The 27181-nt window shown below is 39.7% G+C and overlaps 1 long non-coding RNA gene and 1 pseudogene across 1 annotated transcript; one reads left to right on the forward strand and one right to left on the reverse strand.

Moving 5' to 3' along the window:
- Window positions 1-6349: 6349 nt before the first annotated feature.
- Window positions 6350-27095, reverse strand: LOC102957540. Its single transcript, XR_006215745.1, has 4 exons — window positions 27018-27095; window positions 26580-26640; window positions 6920-7000; window positions 6350-6503 (listed from the first exon to the last, which is right to left on the reverse strand). It is a non-coding gene; the product is annotated as an uncharacterized LOC102957540 (long non-coding RNA).
- On the forward strand, window positions 6724-6901 carry LOC102957257 (annotated as a pseudogene).
- Window positions 27096-27181: the final 86 nt, after the last annotated feature.

Raw genomic sequence — 27181 nt, forward strand, 5'->3', positions numbered from 1 at the left:
GGTGTGGAGCCTGATTAAGATTCTCTCTCTCCCTCACTCTCTGCCTCTCTCCTGAGCTCTCTCTCTCTCTGTCTCTCAAAAAACAAAAACAAAAACAAGGAATCTGAGGTGAGATGATTCCAACTCAGTAACTAACCATGTCATCAAAAAAATCAGATCCCTTCTAAATCTTTCTGCTCTAACATCTTTAGCATTTTGCTTTTATTTTTAATTCATGGTCTTAAAATGGCTCCTATAGTTTACTTGTCACATACAGACACAGCAAAGTCCAGTGAATTCCTGGGTACCTCTTTTCATTAATGAAAAAATGTATTCCAGAATCTCCCCAGCAAATTCCCCCTCTTGTATCAGTCAGAATTGAATCATTTGCCAATTCCTAACCCATTCTCTGGCTCAAGAATGGGATTATCAAGATTGAGTTAAAGACGAAGTTGGCATTTATAGCAGGGTAGATTACCCAAACAAAATCAAGGGAGAAGAGGAGAACGAATGATGGATGGAGGGCTTTTAATGTTTGGATTTACTGTAGTACAAAGAGAGAGATTCCCCTTCCCTGGAGTTCTTAGATCATTGAATGGCTCCACAATGAAGAGTTGCTCAAAGCAGAAAACTGGCAATGCTCTTTACCTACATCTCCCAAACATCCCTTCCCCCAAGCCACTGCCTCAAATCAAGCACTAATCTTCTCACCCCATCATTATTACAACTATTACAACTAACAGTCACCTGCCTCTGGTCTTGCACTTCCCCCAATCCCTCTTCCACATTGTTGAGAGAGGGTGAGCTTTCTCTCATGAATTATCAGGGTGTTCTCATTAGAGCTCAATTGCTAAAAATGAAGTTAGATGCCATTTTCACTCTCCACTTCCTCCAACATGAGTTCATTTATATAGTGAAATTTGTTTTGTAGCTGCAGAAATAGGAAAGTGTTCTGGTAAAAGGAGGTTGTCCTGGGAAAGCCAGGACAGTAGAGGAGACGTGATGGCATTTGTCACTATAATCAGTCTGATGACAATTTGGAGTCACAGTGGAGGAGGCGGTTAGAGCTGAAAGATAAAGGAATTGTATTCGTGGTAGATTCTGTGATACTTTGGGCACAAACAGTCCTATTGAGGCCTAGGTGACAAAGTATGATATAGCACTGGATAGGAGGGGAGGTCTTCTGGGTTCATCAAAGTAGGAGACAAGACTCCATGCTCTATTGTATTCTGTCCCTCCTATTTCAACTCTAATTAGCTATAAGGTCTTTGATGCTGAGACAGAGTTTTTCCTCTGCATTCCAAGGGCCTAGCACAGTGTTTGGCATGTAGTAAGTACTTAATCATTGATTAATTCAACATTTATTAAGTTTAATTTTCATTCATATACACAGACCCCAAAAAGAACCACTTAGAGAAATGATACAACCAAAATCATATAAAGTTTAAGGCAAAAAAGGCATTCAAAACACACTCAGTAGTATTAAAGTATAATTTTATGATTTATGATACTGATCTATCACTTTTTTTAAAATGCTTATTTACTATTGAGAGAGAGAGCGTGAGCAGAGGAGGAGCAGAGAGAGGGGGACAGAGGATCCGAAGCAGGCTCTGTGCTGACAGCAGTAAGCCCAACGTGGGGTTCGAACTCATGAGCCCTGAGATCATGACATGAGCTAAAGTTGGAGACTCAACTGACTGAGCCACTCAGGTGCCCCTAATAATAACTAAACATAGATAAATGTGTATATGTTATCCATAAAAATGAAAAAGTTCCACCTGGAATATCCAAAATTAGGTTAAATACATTTTGAACTTCATTAGAGTTTTTGATTGTTTGCTATAAATATTAGATGAAATATTTAGAACAATTAGATTATTAGATGAAAATTATGCTTGTCTTCAATCTCAGTTGTTAGATAACAAATAGAGCAAGCCTTTTTTATGCTATAACTTAGAAAGTACAACTTCCAGATCATAATTTCCTATTTTTCCAACTTTCCCACTCCATGGTCACACAAAATCTGTTTTTTAACTCATTAAGACCTACAAACCTTGGCAGTATTTCTAGTTTCCTAGGACATTCCTTCTCTAACTAACTTCCTTTCTTATACAGCTTAGTATAAAAAGTATGTAACAACACAGGAAAATATGAATAGTATAATATTCAGTAGAAACAAAAAACAGGCTACCATATTTTATTTATGTATAGTATTCATGATTGTAGCTATATAAATAAACAAAAGAGTTATGTAAGGATGGGATACCTGGGTGGCTCAGTCGGTTGAGCATCCAACTCTTGATTTCAGCTCAGGTCATGATCTCATAGTTCATGGGATTGAGCCCACTTTGGGCTCTGAGCTGACAGCAAGGAGTCTGCTTGGGATTCTCTCCCTCTCTCTCTGCCCCTCTCCTGCTCGCGTGTGCGTGCTTGCACTTTCTCTCCCTCTCTCTCTCTATCAAAATAAATATATAAACTTAAAAAAAAAAAAGTCACTTTAAAAAAAAGTTATGTAAAGATATACTCCAAACCATTACTCTTGGATATTTTTTGCACAGGGGTGGGAGTAAGGTTATTTTAATTGAGTATCATTTTCTCTACTTCAATTCTTTACCATAATCAAGTAATAGCAGAAGAAATATATCAAGGTTTGCATATAAAATGCCCTGGGGGCACCTGGGTGGCTCAGTTGGTTAAGCATCCAGGCCTGGAAACTGCTTGGGTTTCTGTATCTCCCTCTCTCTCGGCCCCTCCCTGGCTCACGCTCTGTCTCTCTCTCTCTCTCTCTCTCTCTCTCTCAAAAATAAATAAACATTAAAATGCTCTGGAAGAGAACACATAGACACATACTCATACATGTACACTGGTGACATTTGTATTAGTGAGGTAGAATTACAAGTCATTTTTCTTTTCTCCAATACTTCTTTAAAATGTATGTGTATATTTTTGATGCTATAATTTTAAAATAAAAATTTTAACAAAAATTAAGGACTTTGAATATTATTTTAAAACTTGTTGACTGGTTGACTCGCTTGCTTTTACTATATTAATCCATGATTTTGTATTTGTCTTACTATAATCACCACTATGCCTCTCTATAGGCATAGTTACTTACCTATCTCTTTGGAATCAGAGAGCTGAATCTTGTGCTTCTTTTTCTTTTTAATAGTTTTTAATGTCCAGTGGTGATATATTGTCAGTCATATCAATACTGAAGTGATTCAGTGTATAAGAATTTATATTTCTTTAGATATTTACTGAGCATATACAATACTCTGGGCAATGTCCTAAACATTAGAGGGAACAAACGTCGAAAAAGACACAGTCAATGCCTTTAATAAAACATGTTAAAGGACTTATTTTTACTTTCTCACAGAGATGGTGAATTGATAACTCTTGGGAAAAAAAGCATGAGGGTCTTAAAAGATACAAAGCCTTGTGAATGCTAAGCACTCCATATGTTAGTTAGCATTTTTATTCGTGGGATTATGGTGGCTAGTTAGCTAGCAAATATTTTTATATTGCTTTATGTTTAAAAAAATGTTATTAATGTTTATTTATTTTTGAGAGACAGACAGAATGTGAGTGGGGGAGGGGCAGAGAGAAAGGGAGACAATCCAAAGCAGGCTCCAGGCTCTGAGCGCAGAGTCTGGTGTGGGGCTCGAACCCATAAACCGTGAGATCATGACCTGAGCTGAAACCGGACACAACTGACTGAGACATCCAGGCACCCCATATTGCTTTATGTTTTAAATCACAATTGAAAATGTGACATGACAATGGGGAAAAGACCCAAACTAAGAGTTTGGAGGTCTAGTTTCAAGTCTCAACTCAGCAACTAATTAGCTGCATGAAGATGGACAAACTACTTAAATTTTCTGTGCAATTTCTTCACGTGTAAAATGAGGGTCTAAACTAAATGATCTATAAAGTTCCTTCCAACCTTAAAATTTAACTATCCTCGGGCGCCTGGGTGGCTCAGTCGGTTGAGAGTCTGACTCTTGATTTCGGCTTAAGCCATGATCCCAGAGTGATGGGATTGAGCCCCACGTCGGGCTCCATGCTGAATGTGGAGGCTGCTTGAGGTTCTCCCTCTGCCCCTTTCCCCTACTCCTGTACTCTCTCTAAAAAAATAAAAAAAAAAATTTTAAAGAATCTAAAATTTAACTATCCTCTGTTGAGACATATCAGAAACATCATATGACTTGAAGGTGATGATGGCTTTATTACCAGTTCTGAAAAATGCTAATTCCAAATCTGTGCAAGTAATTATTGGATCTCATGTTTGTGAAACATCAGATATTACTACTGTTACAGAAACCAAATTAGAACACTGTGTTATACTTCCAAGCAGTGCTATGCACACAAAACTAGCATATATAATACTATAGGTCCTAAACAATATAAACATAGAGATTAAAGAGAGGCATTTTTAAAATGAGTGTTGTATGACTTTTTTTGAGTTTTCATGAACTAAGATTTCATTTCTCTGGGTGTTCACAAACATTATGTTTCAGTTCCTTAAATGAAAATAGGTGAGTGGGCAGGTTTCTCAGAGCTACAGTCTTTACTTTAGGGACTGTCCCTTTCCCATAAAGTTTACTTTAGAAATGGTGGTACATGGACTCATGTTGGATAGGAAGGACAATAGGTGAAATTGATGATGGCAGGATCTGGGTCTGCTGACATACTCCAAGCTATTTACATATATTTTTAAGTTTATTTATTTTTGAGAGAGAGAGAGAGAGAGAGAGAGAGAGAGAGAGAGAGAGATCAGGGGAGGGGCAGAGAGGGGGACAGAGGATCCCAAGCAGGGTATGCATGAACGAACCTTGAGATCATGACCTGAGCCAAGATCAAGAGTTGGACACTTAAACAGCTGAGCTACCTGGGCACCTCTAGTTACTTTTTTTTTAATGTTCATTTATTTTTGAGAGAGGGGGAGACAAAGGATCCAAAGCCACCCAGGTGCCTCTTATAATTTTAAAAAATTTTTTTTTAATTTAAGTGATCTCTATACCCAACATAGGGCTTGAACTCGCAACCCCAAGATCAAGAGTCACATACTCTTCCAACTGAGTCAGCCAGGCACCTCTGATTTTTTAAAGTTAATCTATATATTCCATTTTCTTGCCAGCAATTTCTGCTGTATCAACACTTTTCCAGATTAAAAATTTGGGACTTTTGGGGGCACCTGGGGGGCTCAGTTGGTTAAGCATCTGCCTTTGGCTCAGGTCATGATCTCGGGGTTTGTGAGTTCAAGCCCCGCATCAGCTCTTTGCTGTCAGCACAGAACCTGCTTCAGATCCTCTGTTCCCCTCTCTCTCTGCCCCTGCCCTGCTTGTGCGCGTGCACACTCTCTCAGTCTCAAAAAAATAAATAAATAAACTTTAAAAAAATGTTGGGGCTTTTCTTTGCCCTTTGGTTCTCCTTAATTCCCTATAACCAGCTGGTCACCAAGGCCTATAATTTTTTCTAATGTCTCTTGATTGTTTTCCTTCCTCTTCATCTTTACTTCATTTCCACATTCAGGCTCATGCTTGTTTCAGGCTCATGCTTGTTTCACAGCAATAACCTCTTCATGGAAGCTTTCATGCAATCAGTCTAATTTCTTGAACCACTTGCCTTCATCATAGCACTATCAGGTTTAAGAACTTGCAATTTTCAGGGCACCTGGCTGGCTCAGTTGTTGGAGCATATGACTCTTGATCTTGAGGTTGTGAGTTTGATTTTTTTTTTTAATATTTGTTTATTTTTGAGAGAGAGAGATGGAGCACAAGCAGGGGAAGAGTGGAGAGAGATGGAGACAGAATCTGAAGCAGGTTCCAGGCTCTGATCTGTTAGCACAGAGCCTGACGTGGGGCTCAAACTCATGAACTCTGACATCATGACCTGAGCTGAAGTTGGATGCTAAACCAACTGAGCCACCCAGACACCCCTTGGGGTTGTGATTTGAGCCTCACACTGGGTATAGAGTTTACTTAAAAAAAAAAAAAAACTTGCAATTTTCTCCATTGTCTACAAGATAAAACTAAACTACTCCTCCCAGCATTATAATCCCTCCATTACCAGATTTTAACCTTATTTCTCTGTTTTTTAGTATGTATTCATATTAGTTAATGTTATGATAGCTGCTATAACAAATAGACACAAATGACTCAGAAAAGCCAGAGACTCACTTCTTTCTTAAGTTTATTTATTTATTTTGAGAGAGACAGCAGGAGCAGGGTAGGGGCAGAGAGAAGTAAAGAGAGAGAATCCCAAGCAGGCTCTGCACTGCCAGCTGCAGAGCCCAATGCAGGGCTCAAACCCAGAAACCATGAGATCATGACCTGAGCCAAAAGCAAGGGTCAGATGTTTAACCGACTGAGTCACCCAGGCTCAGAAATTCATTCCCCAGAAATTCATTTCTTAATTTAGTGTCTGAGTTCCAGGCTGCTCCATACAGTCATACAGGGTCCTTCCATCTTGTTTCTCCATTCAACAGGGTTGAATATGGATCACAGGACATCTTCTTTTTAGCCCTTGAAAAGGCAAAAAAGCAGGCTTGCCATCTGAAAGTCTCTGCCTAGGAATGGGTGGGCGCATATTATCTCTACTCAAGGGAAGTTGGACATACAGCACTATTCAGCAATCATGTATCAAGCTACAGTTAATACAGAAAAAGAAGAGAAGTTGGGCGAGGTAGCTGCATATGTTGAAGGACCTAACTGGCAGATTGGTGTCTTTTGCAAGATTGACATCATGGCAGATCCAAAAACTGATGACCAATTACATTTCACTGATATCAAAAAAATATTTCAACTCTTATACTCTCACAGGTAGAATGAATTCCGTACTGGCCACATATGGAGGCATTGCTTTGATGGTCTTATACTTCAAGTTAAGGTCTAAAACAACACCAGCTTTGAAAGCAACATAAATGGATTTTAAACTGTACCTCATCTGTTAAGTTCCCAAGCCCAGAGAAGCTAATGTCAATTCATCATCTGGTATTCAATTTGTACAATACATTATGAACCTGGAAAAAAGAAAAGAAGAAAAAAGAAGTCAGCAAGCTCTGTGTGCCACACGCCCTCTGCTTCCATTGTCCTGGTCTCTCCAACACTCAGCTTTTCTTTCCTTCTCTCCTTCTCTTCTCTCCACTTATCCAAATAACATTCACCCTATTAAAGTATTACCTCCTCTTATACATATTGCAGCCATATTAAAGAATGTCTCAGTAAGCTGAAGGAAGTGGAAATAGTTCCAGGCTCTTTAAAACTGATTTGTAGATCCTGGTCTTTGCTCTTCATGAAGTGCTTCCCCCCTTACTTTTGTTTTTTACAACTTCTTGAATTCTTGGAAGTGGATTTCAGAAATCTTAAATAACACTCACAGAATAATAAGTAAAAAGGGGAATGGTGGGGGTGGGAAGAGGGGTTGCCAATAGCACGGGTAGAATCCACTTCTAATGGCTGAGTCCAGCTACCACAACTATTTGTCCTGACTTGATAGTACTCTAATTGGGACTAGAGTGTAGTCTTGATAAGACTTAATTTCTTGTAAAATAACCTTGTTGCCTAAATTGATGTAAAATATCTACATAAACTGTGCAACCAAGGGAAGGTAATGCAGATAAAAAGGGTATCAAAGAGAAGCAGTTTGGCAACGTTCATCCAGAATTGTCTGAGGGAAAGACACTGAATCTGATGAGCAGGATCATTCTGGTTATTAGAGAAGTGTAAAAATAATTGCTTCTTTACATATATATTTTTTTTTAACTTTTAAACTTTTTATTTTTAAGAGAGAGAGAGAGAGAACATGCACAAGTGGTGGAGGGGCAGAGAGAGAGGGAGACACAGAATCTGAAGCAGGCTCCAGGCTCCAAGCTGTTAGTGCAGAACCTGATGTGAGGCTCGAGCCCACTAATCGTGAGATCATGACCTGAGGTGAAATCAGACACTTAACCAACTGAGTCATCCAGGCGCCCCGAATGCTTCTATATGTTGAAGTATTTAGGGAGAAGTGTACCAGTGTAGGGAATTGATTTTGAAATATGTTTTTAAAAAAATAAGGTAGATGAGTGGATGGATAGAGGAATGGAAAAATGGCTAGACAGGTGGTAAGTGTAGTGAAATTTATATTAAGGGTAGAATCTAGTTGGTGAGTGTATAGATGCTCCTTGCAAAATTCTTTCAACTTTGCTGCATGTTGAAAATTTTTATAACAAAATAGGATAGAAACCTGCTAACATTTTTTAAATACTTTCCCTGTGTCAGACCCTTTACATTAATGATCCCATTTCATCCTCAGGACAAGCCTGTAAGACAGACACTATAGTATTATTAACTCCATCTTATAAATGAGCAAACAAGCACAGAGAGGTTAAGTGACTTGCCTGACATCCCACATTTAAGATGAGGCCAATCTAAGATTTAAATCCAGGTGTGTGTTGTTTGCAAAGCCAGATCCCTTGGTTATGGGACAGGGATAAGTCAACAGGCTTTTTTCACAGCCTCCATAAAATATTACTCAAGATTCTATCATTCATTTTTCCTGATTCCTTATCCATGAAGCAGTCTTCCTACTTCTTCCCAAACAACTTGTATCTGGGAAAAGAGTGTCCTACGCCTAGTGGATGAACTACATCTCTGGTCACAAGCCTGTGATCAAACTCCAGAGCTGTGTTGGTTCTCAACTGTTAGTGGAAAACGAATGTCATCTATGTGGGGTACTGGGCTTTCATATTCATCACTAAATCAAGCGCCTATCAGTTACGATGTTCACTTGGAAGGGTAGGATGCCATTGCCTTTTGGCCCGGTTGTCCATTTGAACTCTGGTAGGCTACTATTAACCTGGGGCTCCCCTGGTCCCTCCAAGTACTTTCCTTAAACTCACCCAACACCATCCATTGTTTTTCTGGACCTTCGCTATTATCACTTCGGTTTCAAAATTTACTTCTGTGTAGGGGCACCTGGGTGGCTTCAGAAAGTTAGGCATCCAATTCTTGCTTGGTCATGATCACAAAGTTCATGAGTTCGAGCCACACGTCAGGCTCTGTGCTGACAGAGCAGAGCCTGCTTGGGATACTCGCTCTCTCCTCTTTCTCTGCCCCTCCCTGGCTTGTTCTCTCTTTCTTTCTCAAAAATAAATAAATAAACTTTAAAATTTATTTCTCTGTTAGTTGTTACAGTAGCAAGAATATACCCAACAGTATTATTACAATTTTCATCTACTAATGGAACTTTTACTTTTGTTGGCATCATAGAGTGATGGCAATAAAATTTATTGCCAACAATACTACTACAATTTGTATGACCCTAAGAAACAAATGTACCAAATGAATATCTCAATATAAAGGTTCTTTATAGGGTAAATTTGTTCCCTGCTGTGTCTTGGATTCTTTAGTGGAACACAGTAAGTTGAGTATCAGGGCTTTAGTGAAGAACAAATCTTGTCAGAGTGAATTTTGAGGGACAGAACTCTTAGGATAGTCAAAGAAAAAACATGGATCCCAGAGCCCTTCCCCTACCTACTAAATCAGAATTTCTGAGAATGGGTGCAAGTAATGTGCATTCCAAACAAGTTCCCCAAGTGATTCTTATGACCACCAAATTTACTTTAAAAAATGTTTTTAATGTTTATTTTTGAGAGAGAGAAAGAGAGAGAGAGAGAGAGAGAAAGAGGGAGAGAGAGAGCGTGTGAGGAGGAGGGGCAGAGAGAGAGAGGGAGACACACAACCCGAAGAAGGCTCCAGGCTCTGAGCTGTCAGCACAGGCCCTGATGCAGGGCTCGAACCCACAAACCATGAGATGACCCGAGCCAAAGTCAGAAGCTTAAGCAACTGAACCACCCAGGCGCCCCTTATGACCACCAAATTTAAGATCCACTATTCCAAATGACTTGGGATATTTTGGAAATCTGTGACCAAACTGTTGGTTGTCAAAATGATTTGGGGGCACCCATGGCATTCACTGTGGGGGTGGTTAGAGATGCTAGATGCCCTCTAGGGAGAGTCCAGCACAGCCAACCATCCTCATGATTTTCCAGGGTCTCACCAGATAGTCACATTCACATAGGTGAAAAATCTATTATAATAACGTAAGCCTAGAACACAACCCCATTTTACATATAAGCACAAAATATTTTTTGTGTGGTTTTAATATACACTGAATTTCTCAGGAATGCAACTACCATGTTAATCAAAGATTATTTTATTAGAAAACTTTTTGAAAGTTGTAAAATCACAATTCTGACAGCTCACCAGTATAGAACATCAGCATCAGACTGCATGTGCTGCACCTACAGTGATTCCATGTCTAGGCATAAACATTTGAAAACTTTAAGTCTTTTAATGTAGTCATACCCAAGTGTGTAAGGAAAAATTCAGTTTTCCTCCCTTACTCTCATACTACTATCAAACTCACAACTTCTGATACCAGATGTGTGGAATTTTTTGCCCATACCGGACAATTCTCTGTGACACCAGCAAGGTGTCTTATTAAATTTAACTCAATTCTGACACTAGCTAATGGAGACAACATGAGATCCCACAGATTTAAGGGCTCAGTCCCATGAGATTGCCCCCACTTCAGATGTCAACTGCAATTAGTAGTTACCCATAACCTTTGTCTGACTTGGCTACAAATCCGAAGTTCCCATGACCTCCTTCCCTTGGATTCAATTACCTGCTAGAACAGTTCACAGAACTTAAGGAAACATTTACTTATGTTTACCAGTTTACTATGTTATAAAGGATATGACAAAGGATACAGATGAACAGCCAGAAGAACAGATACACAGAGCAAGGTATGTGCAATATGGAGCTTCCATGCCTTCTTTAGGCAAGCTACTCTCCTAGAACCTAGATGTGTTCAACAATCTTGAAGCTCTCTGAACCCCATAATATTGGGAATTTTATGGAGACTTCATCAGATAGGCATGACCAATTATCAACTCCATTTCCAGCCCCTCTCTCCTCTTTGGAGAGTGGGGGGTGGGGCTGAATATTCCAAGCTTCTAATTGCCACTTGGTCTCTCTGGTGACCACCCCCATCCAGGACTCAACCAAGAGCTCACAGAGTTGACTCTTTAAAACAAAAGACATTGCTATCACCCAGGAAATTCCAAGGGATTTATGAGCTCTGTGTCAGAAAATGGGGGTCAGAGACCTATATATACATATTTCCCATTATTCATACCAAACGTTTACATATTGAAGTATTATTTTTTTTATAAATGGCTTTCTTTTTATTTCTCCTTGACATTGTTGTTAGAGCATTATTTTTATTTCTTTGAAAATATACATGTGAGGTAGATTATATCTATGAATTTCACTTCAGGATAGTAAACAGGATGTTACAAATATAAATTATAAAACAGTGGACACTGATCTGATAAGGTGAAGAATCATTGCCCTTGATACTAAAGAACATGCCTTAAACACATAAAATCTTTTTTTAAATAAAACAGCAATCATGAAGTTACATTTTTTAAGAAACAAACAAGTCTGGCTAGTAAATGGATGTGTTCTGGGTCTATGATCCAGAAGAATATGAAAGAGAGTGAGAGATAACAAAATGAAGTTGCCTTATAGATTTTGTGTTGTTGTTGAAAGATAAAAAAGATGCCCATTATCAAACTGAATAGATGTGTTTATAGAAAAGTTTCATAATAAAATCAACCACTGTGGTCCTCCATAGGCTCAGAAGAGCTATCCAAATGCAAGGTGTATAATATACAACACACTAAAGACCAGACATGGTGGGGCGTGTACTAACCCAACCAGGCTCAAGGAAGAAAGGTACTGACTTCTAATCAAGATAATTCATTCAGCAAATATTGAACATCTGCTATATGCCAGCTGCCAGGAATAAGAGAGTCACTGCTTTTAAGGATTGATTTTATATTTTAGCAAGGGAGCCAGGCATATGACCAAATAACCATACTTCAGTGTGATAGGATGATAGGTAATACGCTGGTTTTCATGTTGCACATATCTTGGAAGAGGTTGAGAGGATGTGATCACAAGGTGACCCTCAAGCTGAGCAATTAGAGTCTCTTTACCCCTCCCTTGTCCTTGGAATATATGCTCTACTCACCATTCCCACACTAGGAGACATTTCAAGGATGCAGCCTTAAGAGAGTAATGTGTTGTTGAGGCCATCTGGACTTTGTACGTGACTGGGCCCCATTAAGGCATTAATATAAACTTTTAAGAATCTGGCAGGTGGGTGTGGAGATCTACTTGTCTTACAGCTGACCAACACAAATATTGTATGGAAGTTCCCTTGCTTATTAAACCTGCAATTTACCAATCTGGAAAAGTCCCCTTCTTTCTTCTGTCTCTCCTGGTCCTCTGCATATGGGGGCCAGTTTTGAATTTCACCTGGGAAACTCCTGCAGATGCTAACCAAGGACAAAGAAAGAAGAGTCTATCTGGCTAAGGGAATCTGTAAAGCCTTCCTGTAAGCTGAGTCTTAAAGGATGAGTGGAATGAAACAAGTGAAGAAGTCTGTGTTAGGAGGCGGGGAGAAGGGAGATAGGTGATAAGCAGGGTGTCAAGGGAAGGCTATGCATGTTGTGTGGCCTTCATGGGGAAAGTTATTCAGAAGTCTATTCAAATATTTTAAAAAATTGAGGTATAACTTATGTACTGTGAAAGCCTTTACACACCACTATAGCTCAGTTTTTAAATATACGTAATCCATGTGAAAGATATATAAAGCCAGACTCTATAGTGGTATTGAAATAAGGAAGAGAGCCAAGTGTAAACTGAACTCAACTTTGATTTGTGCAAAGGTAACTAGACATTTTCAATGAAGAAGGGGGAAATAGGGAAGGGAAATGAGCAGTCAGGAGTGTGGAAATTTACAAAAAATGGGAAAGGGCCATCTGTGTTTGTTAACTGGCATTTATTGACGTTAGGCTCCTACCCTGCCAGAGAGACTAGGAGACAAGCATCTTGTGGCTAGGTGTTGGCTAGAACAAACAGTAAATACTTTCAGCAGGCTTGTGCTTTCCCAAGCAGCAACCTAAGGGGGATGAAGTCATCATCCTGGACTTAAGAAGTTAGAAACTTTGCTAGTGTTTGTTCAAGTCTCTTAGTATAAGGGGTGGGCAAAATAATTTCTGCTAAGAGTTGTCATAGTTAAGGGTGCCTGGGTGGCTCAGTCCATTAAGTGTCTGACTCTTGGTTTCCACTCAGGTCATGATCTCATGGTTCATGGGTTCAAGCCCCTTGTCAGGCTCTGTGCTGACAGCGTGGAGCCTGCTTAGGATTCTCTCTCTCTCCCTCTCGCAAAAAAAAGCAAAAAAAAAAAAAAAAAAAAAAAAGCCCACCCCACCAAAAAAAAAAAAAAACAAAAAACCCACAGAACAAAACAAAAAAAAGAGTTGTTATAGGTCAAGACTGAGGGCTTGTTGAAAAGAGGGCTCAGCAGAGGCTGACTAGAGTTTGGTCAAGGATTAAGTCTTTATCACCCATCACTCAGATCAAGATATAGAATATATCTAGCAACTCAGAAGGCTCCTTTGGGCCACTTCTCATCAATACCCACCCCAAAGGTACCCAACATTCTGCCCTCCATCACAAAAATTAGTTTTATCTGTTTTTGAACTCAATATACAGACATATCTTGTTTTATTGCTCTTTATTGTACTTTGCAGATTGCAATTTTTACAAACTGAAGGTTTGTGGCAACCCTGCACCAGCCAAGTCTATTGGCACTATTTTTTCAACAGCATTTTCTCACTTTGTGTCTTTGTGTCACATTTTGGTAATTCTCACAATATTTCAAATTTTTTCATTACTATTACATTTGTTATGGTGATCTATGATATTTGATGTTAATTATTTTGGGGCATTGCAAACAGCACCCATAAAAGATGGCAAACTTAATCGATACATGTTGTGTATGTTCTGACTGATGCACCGACCAATTGTTCCCCATCTCTCTCTCCTTCCTCAGGGACCCCTATTCCCTGAGACATAGCAATATTGAAACTAGGCCAATTAAGAACCCTAAAATGGCTTCTAAGTATCCAAGTGAAAGAATAATCACATGTGTATCACTTTTTTTTTTTAAGTAAGCTCTATGACTAATGTGGGGCTTGAACTTATCACCCAAGATTAAGTCTCATATTCTACCAACTGAGCCAGCCAAGCACAGCTCACATTTCTCTCACTTTAAATCAAAAGCTAGAGGGGCACCTGAGTGTCTCAGTCAGTTGAGCATCCAACTCTTGATTTCAGCTCAGGTCATGATCCTGGGGTTGTGGGATTGAGCCCCAAATCGGACTCTGCATTGAGCATGGAGCATTGCTTAAGATTCTCTCTCTCTCTCTCTCTCTCTCTCTGCCCTTCTCCCCCACTCATGCTCTCTCTCTCTCAAATAAATCAATCAAAAGCTAGAAAAAGGCATGTTAAAAGCTAAAACAAGCCAAAAGCTAGGCCTCCTGCACCAGTTAGCCAAGTTATAAATGCAAAGGAAAAGTTCTTGAAGGAAACGAAAAGTCCTACTGCAGTGAATACACAAATGATAAGACAGTGAAACAGCCTTATTGCTGATATGGAGAAAGTTTTAGTGGTCTTGAGAGATCAAATCAGCCACATTTCCTTAAGCCAAAACCTAATCCAGAGCAAAGCCCTAACTTTCTTCAATTCTGTGAAGGCTGAGAGAGGTGAGGGAGCTACAGAAGAAAAGTCTGAAGCTAGCAAAGTTTGGTTCATGAAGTTTAAGGAAAGAGCCATCTCCACAACATAAAAGTGTGAAGTAAAGCAGCAAGTGTTGATGTAGAAGCTGTAACAAGTTATCTAGAAGTTATCTTCATTAATGAAGGTGGCTACACTAAACAACAGACTGTCAATGTGGTCAAACAGTCTTCCATTGGAAAAAGGTAGGACTTTAATAGCTAGAAAGAAGTCAATGTCTGGCTTCAAAGCTTCAAAGGACAGGCTGACTCATTATTGGGATCTAAGGCAACTGGACTTGAAGTTGAAGCCAATGCTCATTTACCATTCCAAAAATCCTAGGGCCCTTAAGAATTATGCTAAATCTACTCTTTCAGTGCTCTGTGAATGGAACCACAAGGCCTGGATGACAGCACATCTGTTTCAAACACAGTTTACTGAATATTTTAAGCCCACTATTGAGACTTACTGCTCAGAGAAAAATGTTCCTGTCAAAATATTACTGCTCATTGACAATGCACATGGTCACTCAAGTGTGCTGATGGAGATGTATGGTGAGATGCACGTTGTTTTCATGGCTCCTAACATGACATCCATTCTGCAGCCAATGGATCAAGGAGTCATTTTGATTTTTATTTATTTTTTTTATTTTATTTATTTTTTTAATTTTTTTTTAACATTTATTTATTTTTGAGACAGAGAGAGACAGAGCATGAACGGGGGAGGATCAGAGAGAGAGGGAGACACAGAATCTGAAGCAGGCTCCAGGCTCTGAGCTGTCAGCACAGAGCCCGACGCGGGGCTCGAACTCACGGACCGCGAGATCATGACCTGAGCCGAAGTCGGCCGCTCAACCGACTGAGCCACCCAGGCGCCCCAATCATTTTGATTTTTAAAACATATTATTTAAGAAATACATTTTGTGATTTGGTTAGTGTTTTAGTAACATTTCAAGTTTTTTTGTTTGTTTGTTTTATAGACTAAATGTAGGGTTGGTATAAAGCAAAAATCTAATTATTAAATTTCTCATTTGTGTTTTATTTTCTTGAATACTTTTTTTTTCAGTTGTTTAAGGAGATTTAAAAATTATTGTACTTTGGTCAAAAAATAATAAATATATCTTATAAATGTAAAAAGAAGAAATATATTTTGATTCAGTAAAGTTGCAGGATACAAAATTAATATACAGGAAATCTGTTGTGTTTGTATATACTGATAACTAGCAGAAAAAGAAATTAAGAAAATAATCCCATTTACAATTGCATCAAAAAGAATAAAATACTCAGGAACATATTTAACCAGGGAGGTGAAAGAAATGATAAGACACTGTTAAAAGAAAGTAAATATACATAAATAAATGGAAACATACACCATATTTATGGATTAAAAGAATTAATATTGTTAAAATGTCCATTCTACTCAAAGCAAGCTACAGGTTCAGTGTAATCCCTATCAAAACACCAGGAGTACTTTTCACAGAACGAGAACAAATAATTCTAAAATTTGTGTGGAACTGCGGAAGACCTCAAAGAGCCAAAGCAATATTGAGAAAGAAGAAGAAAGCTGGAAGTATCACAATCTCAGATTTCAAACTATACTACAAAGCCACAGTAATCAAAATAGATGATAATGGCACAAAAATAGATCAATGGAACAGAATAGAGAGCCCAGAGAAAAACCTCTACATTTATAGAGAGGTTCAATTAATCTATGACAAAGGAGACAAGAATATACAATGGAGACAAGACAGTCTAATAAATGGCATTGGTAAAATGCAAAAAAAAAAAAAAAAAAAATGAACCTGAACCCCTTTCTTATACCATACACAAAAACAAACTCAAAATGGATTAAAGACCTAAATGTAAGACCTGATGCCATAAATCTCCTAAAAGAAAACATCTCTTGGACAATGGCCTCAGCAATATTTTTCTGTCTCCTAAGGAAAAAGAAACAAAAGCAAAAATAAACAAGTGGGACTACATCAAACTAAAAAGCATTTGTACAGCAAAGGGGACTATTAACAAAATGAAAAGTCAAGCTACAGAATAGAAGAAGATATTTGCCAATGATAGATCTGATGAGGGGTTAATATCCAAAATATATAAGGAACTCATACAACTGAAAAAAAATCTGATTAATAAATGGGCAGATGGGATACCTGGGTGGCTCAATCAGTTGGCTCAATCAAGCGTCCAACTCTTGATTTCAACTCAGGTCATGATCCCAGGGTCATGGTATCAAGCCCTGTGTTGGGCTCCATGCTGAGCATGGAGGCTGCTTGATATTCTCTTTCTCTCTCTCCCTCTGCCCTTCTCCCCAACTTGTACTCTCTCTCTCTCTAAAATAATTTTTAAAAAATGGGCAGAGGATCTGAAAATACATTTTTCCAAAGCAGACATATAGATAGCCAACAGACACATGAAAAGATGCTCAACATCACTAATCATCAGGGAAATGCAAATCAAAACCACAATGAGATATTACCTCACACCTGTCAGAATGGCTAGTATCGAAAAGACAAGAAATAAGAAGTGTTGGTGAGGATGTGGAGGAAAAGGAACGCTTGGGCACTGTTGGTAGAAATGTAAACTGGCACATCCACTATGGAAAACGGTATGGAGTTTCCTCAAAAACTTAACAATAGAAATATCATCTGATCTAGTAATTCCTCTTCTGGGTCTTATCTGAAGCTAACAAAAACACTAATATGAAAAGATATATGCATTACTATGTTTCTTGCAGCATTATTTACAATAGCCAAGATATGAAAGCAACAATAGAGGAACGGACACAGAAGATGTGGTATAGACAAAGGAGTATTACTAAGACATAAAAAAGAATGAAATCTTGCCATTTGCAACAACATGGGTAGATCTAGAGGGTGTTATGCTAAGCGAACTAAGTCAGAAAAAGACAAACACAAGATGATTTCACTTATACATGGAATCTAAAAAGCAAGACAAATGAACAAACAAAAGCAGAAATAGACTCATAAATACCAGAGGACAGGGGAGTGGGGGCATGGGCAAAATACATAAAGGGGATTAAGAGTTACAAACTTCTAGTTATAAAATAAATAAGTCATGGGGATGAAAACTACAGCATAGGGAATATAGTCAGAAATATTGTGATAACCTGGGGCACCTGGGTGGTTCAGTCAGTTAAGTGTCCAACTCTTGATTTTGGTTCAGGTCATGATCTTAATGGTTCGTGAGACTGAACCCCCCGTGGGGCTTTACAGTGACAATGTGGAGCCTGCTTGAGATTGTCTTTCTCCCTCGCTCTCTGCCCCTCCCCTGCTCACACTCACTCTCCCTCAAAATAAATAAAGATTAAAAAAAAATGTTCATCAACACCAGAATACATAAACTGTGGGGCGCCTGAGTGGCTCAGTCAGTTAAGCATCTGACTCTTGATCTCAGCTCAGGTCTTGGTCTGGAGTTGTGAATTTGGGCCCTACATTGGGCTCCACTGTGGGTATGAAGCCTACTTTAAAAAAAAAAAAAAGAATAAACTGTGATATATTCATAAACACGGATTTCTTTCCAATTATGAAAAAAATGTACTATTGCCATACAATATAGATAAGTCTTATAGATGAAAAGCCATACACAAAAGAATATATACTATATGACTCCATTTATAGGCATACCTCAGAGATATTATGGATTTGGTTCCAGATAACCACAATAAAGCAAATATTGCAATAAAGTGAGTCAAATGAATTTATCAGTTTCCCAGTGCACATAAAAGTTATGTTTGCACTATGCTATAGTCTATTAAATGTGCAATACCATTATATCTAAAAAACCAATGTATATACCTGAACTTAAAAATACTTTATTGCTAAAAATACTAACCATCATCAGAGCTTTCAGCGAGTTGAAATCTTTTTGTTGGTGGAGGGTCTTACTTTGATGTTAATGGCTGCTGACTGATCAGAGTGGTGGTTGCTGAAGGTTGGGGTGGCTATAGTCATTTTTTAAAACAAAACAATGAAAGTTTGCCACATTGATAGACTCCTTTTTTTGTGAATGATTTCTCTGTAATGTACAGTGCTATTTGATAGCAAAATGTGAGATCATGACCTGAGATGAAATCAAGTCAGAGTTTTAACTGATTGAGCCACCCAAGTGCCTTGGCATTGTTCTTTTAATTTTAGCCATTCTGATGAAGGTGTAGCAATGTTTTATTATGAGTTTTGTACACATTTCCCTTTTGACTGAGCACCTTTTTATATGCTTATTAATTATTTGGCTATTCTCTTTTGTAAAGAGACCTGTTGGGGTCTTCTTCCCACTTAAAAAATTGAGTTATCTTTTTCTTACTGATTTGTAGAGTGGATAGGAGTATGTTAGTTGGATCCCATGGGAAGCAGATACCAATATGAAAGGATCAATGAGGGGTGCCTGGGTGGCTCAGTCGGTTGAGCAGCCGACTTTGGCTCAGGTCACGATCTCGCGGTCCCTGAGTTTGAGCCCCGCGTCGGGCTCTGTGCTGACAGCTCAGAGCCTGGAGCCTGTTTCGGATTCTGTGTCTCCCTCTCTCTGACCCTCCCCTGTTCATGCTGTCTCTCCCTGTCTCAAAAATAAAAATAAAACGTTAAAAAAAAAAAGAAATGATCAATGCAATTGATGTATTGGGGGTAATGCCTATGAAAAATAAAGGGGAGAGAAATAAAGGAATAGGCAGGAAGAGTCTTCAGATGCAGATCTGACACTTGTGAAAAAGGAAAAGGAAGGAGAATTGGGTAGGAATACAATCAGATTGAAGTACATCTCTGAGAAAGTCTTAACCAGTCCAATGAGAAGCTCTAACACAACAGCTCCCCATAGAGAAGTTCTGTACTGGTTGGAGATAGTGAGCCCTTGTCCCACAACTGTGCTTATAACTGGCTAGATGTTTCTAAGGAAATGTGTGTACTTGGCTTGCAAGCTGAGGTAGATCTTTTCTAGAAGTGAAATCTAAGCAAAGTAACTGATGGACACCACAGAATTCTTTACCAGATGTATGTATTGCAAGTATCTTCTCCTAGTATGTAGCTTGCCTTTTTATTCTTAGTGGCATCTGTTACTTTTAATTAAGTCCAATTTATCTATCTTTTCTTTGTTATTGCTTTTTGTACATTGTTCAAGAAGTCTTTGCCTTTCTCAAGTTCATGAAGGTATTCTCCTATGTTTTCTCCTAGAAGTTTTATCATTTTGCTGTTCACATTAAAGTCTATGATCCATTTTATTTTAATTTTTTTTACGGTTTATTTATTTTGGGGGGGGGGTGCAGAGAGAGAGGGGGGAGAGAAACCCAAGCAGACTCCACGCTGTTAGCACAGAGCCTGGCACAGTGTTTGATTCTACAAACAGTGAGACCATGACCTGAGCCGAAATGACGGGTCAAACACTTAACCAAACTGAGCCACCCAGATCCCCCCATAGTCTATGATCCATTTAAAAAAATATTTTGGGCATGGTGTAAGGTTAGGTTCAGGTTCTATTATTTTCCAGATGACAAATTTTTCCCAGCACTAATGAAAAGACCTCCTTCCCTGCCCCACCCCCCCCGCCCCCACCTGCAGTAGAGACTGTTCTAAACAAGTGACTGTATATGTGTGGGTCTGTTTCTGGATTTTCTAGTCCAGCCCATTATTCTATTTGTCTAAACTTGTGCTAATATCATACTATCTTAATTTCTGTAGTTTTATAATAAATTTGGATATGTGGTAATGTAGATTCTTCAGCTTTATTCTTCACTATTGGCTTGGCTATTCCAGGACCTTGGCATTTCTCTATATATTTAAGAATCACCTTTTCAATTCCAACAAAAATATGCTGCAGTTTCAATTGGGATTCATTAATTCTATAGACTAATTTGGGGAGAACTGATATTTAAACAATATTAAGTCTTTCAATCCATGAACATGGCATGTTTCTGGAGAGGAACTTCTAGGTAGAAGGGAAAGTAAGAACAAAGGCAGATGGACAAGAAAGAGCATAGCTTCTGGGATATGAGAAGCTACAAAGCAGTTCATTGAGGTGTAAAAGTGCAAGGCATGGAATGCAGAAGATGAGGCTGAAAGATGTGCATTCATACTAAAGACTCAGGTGACAATGGATTTGAATAGGTTCGAATGGCTTTCACAGGGGTTAAAAGTGTAGGCAGGGATAATAGTTAGGAGACCATTCCAGGAGTTTAGGTGAGATATAATGAAGAACATTGACAATGGCAATCAAAGTGGGAAAGAAATGGATTCATATTTTATTGGTAAAATCTGCAGTACTTGGTGACAGGATGTTGTAGGGTAGATGGGAGATGGTGAGAGTCAGAGATGGCTCCCAACTTTCTAACCTGTGTCTGAGTAGATGGCGGTACAAAGAATATGTGAGTAACAGTAAACCTGGGAGAGAAATGGTGAGTAGGTTGAGGTTGGCATGCCGATAGGGCTCCCAGCGAAGTGTCTGGAAGACAACTGGATACATATGGTCCTGGAATCATAGGTAAAATCATGAGAATGGATCAGATCACACAGGGAGTATGTGTGGGTTGAGAAGTATTAAGCATCCTTCCCTCATATTCTCAGTGAAACTTAAATTTTCCTAATTCTTTGTCTTCTTTTTCAAGACAATATTGCCCATTGATCTTCCCTGGGTTAAAAATCATATAAAGGGGTGCCTGGGTGGCTCAGTTGGTTAAGCATCCAAATCTTAATTTTGGCTTAGGCCATGATCTCACAGTCCTGAGATCAAGCCCTGCACTGGGCTCCATGCTAGATGTGGGACCTGCTTCAGATTCTCTCTCCTTCTCCCTCTGCCCCTCTCCCCCACTTTTTCTCTCTCTCAAAAGCAAACAAAAACCATATAAGAAATAGTGTTTACTGGTCTGACATTACGTTTATGACCACAAGTTTCAAATAGTCATTCAGTGCAGCAGAAATACCTTCTAAAGTTCCACTCTCAGAAACCATGTTTTTGGCTTCTCCTCTTCCTCCAACCTTCTATTCTCTCCTTGCCCTCTACTCTCAGTTGAATTTTACCTCATAATTTACTAAAAAAAAAAGGGGGGGGGGAGAAATTTGACTACCTCATTTTAATTTTTATTTATTTATTTATTTTTAAAATTTTTTAACGTTTATTTATTTTTGAGACAGAGAGAGACAGAGCATGAACAGGGGAGGGTCAGAGAGAGAGAGGGAGACACAGAATCCGAAACAGGCTCCAGGCTCTGAGCTGTCAGCACAGAGCCCGACGCGGGGCTTGAACTCTCGAACCGGGAGATCATGATCTGAGTCAAAGTCAGATGCTTAACCGACTGAGCCACCCAGGCACCCCTGACTACCTCATTTTTATACCATCAAGTGTACCAGGTTCTCTGCATCCTCTCTGCCTTCCTTCTCATTACCACAGAGGAGTCCCCATTCCAATCTACAGCCAACCCTGTACATCTGTCCTCTACATTTCACCCTTTTTCCCTGCCTCACTCATTAGCCCCCTTCTCTCTATCATCAATTTCTCCTTTGCTGCCAAGTCCCTTTCATCTTTATACAAATATGCCTTAATATCACTCTCTATAAACAAAGCAAATCTTCAGTGCCAGAGACTGCTAGTGCTCACTGATACTCATTTTCTTTTCTTCTTCCCGAGCATATAGCTAAATGCTATTTCTCAAATTCTATTTTTCAGCCTCCTTGTGGAGGTCATACAGAAAGTAAATTGTGACTTAGTAATGTACTCAACTTTCAGGCCTGGCCCATAAAAATCTCCCATGTATGATCCTCTACTCTCTTTTCTTTTCCAGGCTGATTTTGAAGGCCGCATGTTGATGCTACAAGACCGAAGGCATCTTCCAGATTACTCCTGGAAGAAAGCCACTCAACTCACACTGGACTGTGACTTGAATAATAAACAAACTTCAATTGTGTTAACATGTTGAAATTGTGGTTGTGAGTGACAGCCCTTAGCCTCATATAGTTCTGCATTCCCCCTTCAGTTATTGCCTCATTTCTGTTTCCTTTAACACTCTTGAAAGGGTTGTCTGTACTCCTTGTTTTCATCATTCTCCTCAACCTCCTCAAATTCAGCTTTCATCCCCACCATTCCATTGACATGGCTCTTATCAAGGCCATTAATGACCTTCATCTTGCCAAATCCAAGGTCCTTTCTTTATTCTATCTTTTTCAATCTCTCAGCATCATTTAACACAGCTGACCATCTCCATTCTTTCTGAAACACCCTCTGGGACATCATAGTCTCTTGGTTTTCCTCCTGCTTCGCTGGCAGCTCCTTCTTCTCTACCAGTTCTCTAAGAATTCAAGGATCCCAGGGTTCTTTTTCATATTTTTTCCCCTCTATCTACACTCTATGTTTAGGTAGTCTTATCCCAAATGAAATGCCACTGATTCCCAAATCTTTATTTCTAGCCCTGACCTTTTCCCTTAGCTTTTGTTCTGTATATTCCACTGTCTACTAGGATGTCTACTAGGCATCTGTAACTTAACATGTCAAAAACACAACTCCTGATTTTCCCTCTCAAACCTCTTTCTTTACTAGCCTTCCTTTTTACCTGGTTGCTTAAACCAAAAATGTGGGAGGGGTGCCTGGGTGGTTCAGTCGGTTAAGCATCCGACTTCAGCTCAGGTCATGATCTTGCAGTCTGTGGATTTGAGCCTGGAGCCTGCTTTAGATTCTGTGTCTCCTTCTCTCTCTGACCCTCCCCTGTTCATGCTCTCTTTCTCTTTCTCTCGGAAATAAAAAAATATAAACATTAAAAATATTTTTTTTAAAAATGTGAGAATTGCCCTTGTTTACTTTTCTCCCTACTCCTCCCTACATCCAGTCCATCACCAAGTCCTTCTGCCTCGGTCATCAAAATAGCTTACTAAATTTGACTTCTTTTCGCTATCTCCTCTGCTAAGACACTAATCCAAAGCACTTCTTTCATTTAGACTACTCCAACAGCCACCAGGTAGTGTTCACTAAGTTTAACATGTCAGCCTGAGTAAACATCTCAAAATGTATTCATAAATCAATCACACACAACACTCTCCAATAGCTTTCTGTGTGCTACTGGAATTAAACCTCATCTTCCTTATCATCGTCTACAAAGTCCTAGAGGATCTGGCCCCTGCTTACCTCTTCAACCTCATTCTGTTTGCGTTAGTCCTCCTGGCCTTCTCTCCATCCCTCAGGTAAGCTCTTACCAATCTCCAGGATTTGGTACTTGCTATTCCTCTGACTGGAATGTTCTTTCCCTGAATCTTCCTGTGGATACCTCTTTCTGATCACTTAGGACTCAGCTCAAATGTCACGTCTTCAGAGCATCCCCATCCTCAGTCATATACTATCCCATTGCTTTATTTTCTTTACAGAAACAAAAAAACAAAATACCTTCAGGATAGTATTTTAAAGGATCTTTTTTGATAATATGCTCGATGTCTTTCATGTGGGCCATAGCTGCATGAAGACAGATGCTCTGTCTTCTTTCTTAGTGTGTCACCACCTAAAGAGTACCTGGCACAGAGTAGATATTTGTTGAACTGAATGAACAGTATCTACAACTGGGTGCCTTCGAGGAAAACTAGCATGCGCTATTCTCTTCTATAAGTGCCAATAACTAGCTGCCTATCATCTTTACAGTAATAAGCTCTTTTTCTCAGCATAAGTCCTCTCAAAATCAAAATTACTACTTACCTTTGTTGTTTTTTAGTCCATCCATCACCTTGTCTTGCAATCTTTCTATCTTAAAAAATTAAGTGAGGGCACCTGGGTGGTTCAGTTGGTTGAGCATCCGACTCTTTGATTTCAGCTCAGGTCATGATCCCAGGGTGGTGGGATCCAGCCCCACATCAGGCTCTGCCCTAAGTGTGGAGCCTGCTTGGGATTCTCTCTATCCCTCTCTCTCTCCCTCCCTCTGCCCCTCTCCCCTGCTCATGTGCATTCTCTCTCTCCCTCACTCTAAACTTAAAAAAATAGGGGCACTTGGGTGGCTCAGTCAGTTGAGTGTCTGACTTCAGCTCAGGTCATGATCTCAGGGTTCTCTGGAGCCCCACATCAGGCTCAGTGCTGACAGCTTAGAGCCTGGAGCCTGCTTCAGATTCTGTGTCTCCCTGTCTCTCTGCCCCTCCCGCCCTCAAAAATAAACATTAAAAAAATTTTTTAATAAAAAAATAAATAAATGTATCCTGTACAACTAAAATATTTTCCCTTTTCAGATACGGACTGAACCTTTCAAAAGAGCGTTCCACTACTTTAAAAAAATGTGAAAGGGTTAAAACAAATCTTTAGGAAGGTAAGATAATAAAACCCATAGCTTAGTCATATGACAAATTAAAAAAGCCCTGGAAATAAATATAAACATGCGGTCCTATTAATGAGGAGATTTAAATAAGTCAGTCTTTGAAAAATAAAAGATAACAATTGATTAGTTCAAAATTCTATGGTTGTTACTAAATCTCCTTAGGTAAACTTGTGAGTTTACAGATTGGAGTGGTGTTAGAACTGGTCCTAAGTACTGCAACTGGGACAGATTCTGTTCGGTCCAGAACTCTTCAGTAGACAAACATTATTATCCTCTATTAAGTTCAAGAGGCACCTAAAACCAATCAATTTCTGAAGGTGGAATATAAACAAATAGACACAAAATATTTTCCATTCCTATTTGTCATTCACCTTCCTAATGAATTCTTAAACATCTGTGCTAAGTTCTCCCTTACAGTTCTGATATTGGGGGTTGTAAGGTTAAATTCGTCTAAAAACTAAATTAAAAAATTTCCCTGGTACCAAAATGGACAAGAAATCTCACCTCCTTTCTTTTTACTCAGCAATTCCTTTAGAAAAATCGAAATTATAAATGATGTCTCTCTTTGAGAGGTATGTATACCTTTTAAAAAGCTAAATAAGCCTCTTGCCAGTTTTGAATCCCTCTAAGGTCTTTCTTAGGGGCCTTGAAATTACCTCTTTGAAACGCAAGCACCAGGGAGGACCCTGTCCCACCTCTTGGTCTTTGTGGGATTTTAAACCCCAGCTGTTGGCTTCCAGATGTAACTTCGTATTATTTTTTTCCTTTGGATAAAGACAGCAGGTCGGTGGTGGATTATATCTGCCTGGCTACATAAACAAATGAGGGTTGTTGTGTCTTTCTTTTGTTTTTTTTTTTTGTGGGTTTTTTTTTTGTCTTTACAATCTCTTTAGGGCATCACATGTTTTAATGCTTATTCAATAATAAAATTGTTTCATTCTTTCCTACTTTTAGCGGAGAGGATATTATGGAGATGGTAGATTTTATTTTTATTATTTATTATTTTTATTTGTGCGAGAGAGATATTGAGCGATCGAGAAAGCGAGAGAGCGAGAGAGCGAGGGAGAGATCGCCCAAGCGTGGGAGAGGAGCAGAGGGAGAGAGAATCTTGAGCAGGCTCCACGCTCAGAGCAGAGGTCAACAAAGGGGCTCAATCTCACGACCCTGGGATCTTGACCTGACAAGAGTCAGAGGCTCAAGGGACTGAGCCACTCAGGTGTACCAGATTTTATTTTTAATGATTTCCCCAACTGGGTCCTCCAGTTTCAGCACTTGTATAGCTGGCTGATAATCCCCATGCCCCCTCCACACTTGTCTTAGGCAGTAAGGTATAGTGCAAAGACCACGGAATCAGACAACCCTGGGTTTAAACCGTGCTTTTCATTTTACCAGAACGTAACTTCTCTGAAGTATTACTTCTTTTTTTCTCTGAAGTATTACTTAACTTCTCTGAACCCCTATCAACCTCATTTACAAAATTAGGACAATACGTTTTAAATGAGGTAAATAAACGGACACACAGGAGGTGCTTAGCACTCGAACGAAACAGAGTTATACCACACTGCCTGCACACACTAAACGTGTGTTCCACTCCCCCTCTCCTCGTGGGTACCTGTCAAATCCCAGGATAGCGTTTACCTCACTAATCTCGAGCACACTGCGTTAATAGGCAACGACCTCGCAGTGAGGATCTTCACAGCTGAAAAAGATTTAGTAGGTAAAGTTGACAGAGCCCTCGCAATTCAAACAGAATGGGGGAAAATCAGGTTGCGGGGGTCCCCAAATGCAAATACGTGAATTACAAATGAATACAGGCGACAGCGCTTCCGCACTTCCTCTCCGGGCACATCAGGACACCGCCCGCCGACGCGGGGGCGAAGATTTGCATGTACGAAGTTGGGAAGAGGCGGGGAACCACCCATCGAAAACCCCGGCCGCTGTCCCCCGGGGCCCCGGAGAGCCAGCCCCACTTCACCGCCCGGCCCGCCCCCAAGTGCTCCGGTGCGGCCGGCCCCCTGGACGTCACCGCACCTTCCCACCCTCTTCTGAACTTTAAACCACGCGCCTCAGAACAACCTGGAGGAGGGGGATTTCTTCCGAGCCTGCGGCTTTCGCACGCTCACAATAGTCACCGCCGGGCTCCCAGCGTTCCCCGCGCTCCCGAAGATCCCGCCTCCCACTTTCCAGACCCAGTCTCAAAGCATTGGGCTGCAGGGGGCGGGGCGCGGGGTAGGGGCGGG

The sequence above is a fragment of the Panthera tigris genome, chromosome A3 (assembly GCF_018350195.1).
Source record: "Panthera tigris isolate Pti1 chromosome A3, P.tigris_Pti1_mat1.1, whole genome shotgun sequence".
Classification (NCBI taxonomy): domain Eukaryota; kingdom Metazoa; phylum Chordata; class Mammalia; order Carnivora; family Felidae; genus Panthera; species Panthera tigris.